Source organism: Ictalurus furcatus, chromosome 25, assembly GCF_023375685.1.
Source record: "Ictalurus furcatus strain D&B chromosome 25, Billie_1.0, whole genome shotgun sequence".
Classification (NCBI taxonomy): Eukaryota; Metazoa; Chordata; class Actinopteri; order Siluriformes; family Ictaluridae; genus Ictalurus; species Ictalurus furcatus.
The window spans coordinates 18,952,578-18,955,188 of record NC_071279.1 but is presented as its reverse complement, the minus strand read 5'-3'; positions in this window follow the sequence as shown (position 1 = coordinate 18,955,188).

The following is a 2,611-nucleotide window of genomic DNA, read 5'->3' as shown; positions in this document are numbered from 1 at the left end:
GATAGGAAAAGATCTGACCTGTTTATCTTAGTGTCATTCTTTTACTTCACATTAAACAGGGGTGCGTAGACTTTATTTCTCCTCTGTGGTTGCTGTGGTGTTCCCGGTGGTTGCTAGGGTGTTGCTAGCCAGTTACTATGATATTCCAGGTGCATGGCTGCTATGGTGGTCCAGGTGGTTGCTAGGGTGTTGTTAGGTGGTTGCTGTGCTGTTCCATCTAGTTGGTAAGGTGTTGCTATGGTTGTGCTATGGTATTACAGATGGTTGCTAAGGTGTTGCTATGTGGTGGCCATGGTGTTCCAGCTGGTAGCTAGTGTGTTGCTGTGGTTGTACTATGGTATTCCAGGTGGTTGCTAGGGTGTTGCTAGGCGATTGTTATGGTATCAGAAGTGGTTACTAGGGCGTTGATAGGTTGTTGCTATTATGTTTCCAGCGGTTGTTAGGGAGTTGCAGTGGTATTCCAGGTGGTTGCTAATGTAAAGTGTGAAGTGTAAAGCCGGCGTTTAGGAACTCGGTTCAGTTTTGAGCAGTGTGTGTTTACTAAATTATTCTGCACCCAACAAATAATTTAGCAGATTTAAATTAGCAGGGTGTTTTCCAAACTTTATAGCTGTACACTTTTAGTTTCTAAATCTGTCAGGTTCAGACAAGTCCAAACACAAAATACAAGCCAAGCACCTGTCGTGCTTCCTGATGTGTTTCTGGTGGTCTGTAATGGTCGTTTAATGGAATATGTTGTTCCTAATGCTTCATATTTTATACTAGCCATGCAAACATTTCTCTGTTGGCCTCTGGTGGTATTTCATCTCCAATGGAAACCTACCGGAATCTAATAGAAACCATTAAGCCAGTCCTCATTAAAGTCCATTACGTAATGAAAACCATTAGAGATGTTCACAACCTGCTGATCTCGTGATTTATTTTTATTCATACTCTATGTGCAGAGATTCTGGATTTTCTTGAACAAGAGACATGATACAAAAGATATGTTTGTATTTGTAGTGAATACAGATGTAGTGATTTGACTAACCCTGACTGCCCCGATACGGGGTAAAAGGGGCAGAAGGTGGGAGTGGCAGGATGTAAACAGGGGCTGAATGCTCACTGAGGTGAGGTAAAGTTTCTAACATGACCGGATCAGCAGCACCGGCAGGTTTGGGCTGACGAGCCACTAACTGCTTGACATGGTTGCTAATTTATGAAAAACCCCCCCTTCCTCCCTCTAACTTGCATACACACACACACACACACACACACACACACACACACACACACGTTGGTAGTAAATCCATGTTTTAATGTAACATCCTATCTGGTCCTGCATTATGTAACAGCTCATATAATACTATGAGTTTTATATTAGCTAAGTACTAAGTCCATACTTACATAAATACCCTAATAATTACACTTAAAAAATAAATAAATCTCGACTCATGGTTAGGGTCTGTGATAGTTATTTGTTTATTTACTTACTTACCTATTTTATACAGCTTAACGGGTCTCTGACTGTAAAAAGTTTGATTCAGTCTGAAAGTTTAGAGGAACACTAAACTGTACTTTATTACATTTTTGCTAATATGTACAGGGTCAATATTTTTGGAAATGTCACATGACAATAGAGCCATTTTTGAAGTAGGCTTGTTGTTGTTGTTGTTGTTGTTGTTGTTGTTCTTTTGATTGTTTTATGTAAGTAACTTTTTATTTTTACTTTCATACCAAAGCCATAAAATTACGCTTTAAAATAGAAGTACAAAAGAAATGAAATTAAAAATAAATAAATAAAAAAACAAACAAACAATGAAACAAAACTGACCAATTGTTATAGCATTTTTATTCTCCAAGTGGGTCAAAAAAGAAAAGGTCACACATTCTACATGCTGATTTGAAAGAAGAGCCTAATTTTAAACAGTAACAAGAATTTTTTAAAATGGAAAACTACAGGGATCTCTACAGTAGTCCCCTAAAACAAACAAACAAACAAACAAACAAACAAACAAACAAACAAACAAAACCCAGCAACCTCATTTTCATTTGTTTTGCCCAAATACGACTTTAAATTCTCTTTAAAGATCCTCTGAATGTGTGAAGGAAAGAAAAAAAAAATCAAGCCGAATCGTTTCTCTACTTTTCACAAATTTACAGTTGAATTTTTTTTAGGATACACACAGACACACACACACACACACACACACACACACACACACACACACACATATATATATATATATATATATATATATATATATATATATATATATAATAATAATTTTTTTAAATTTATTTCTATTTGGAAAACCCATTTTATTCAGTTCATCAAATTAAACTGAACTGTATGCAGTATTACGGTGTTTGGCGACCGCGCTATGATTATAGATTCTAACTTAAATCGTACTTTAAGAAAGACACAAGAAAGGTCTCCAGACGTGTTTGAGCAAGCTTAATGACTTTTAGGAATATCAGGCGTCGGTTACATTCGGCTGCTGCTAAACTATTTATACACACGGTGATTCTTCCGCATTTATCCCACCGTGCTGCAAGTTGGTCCCAAACAAGTGGAACAATAAGACCATTATATACTCTTTATAAACAAACTATGAAAGTTTTAGACAAA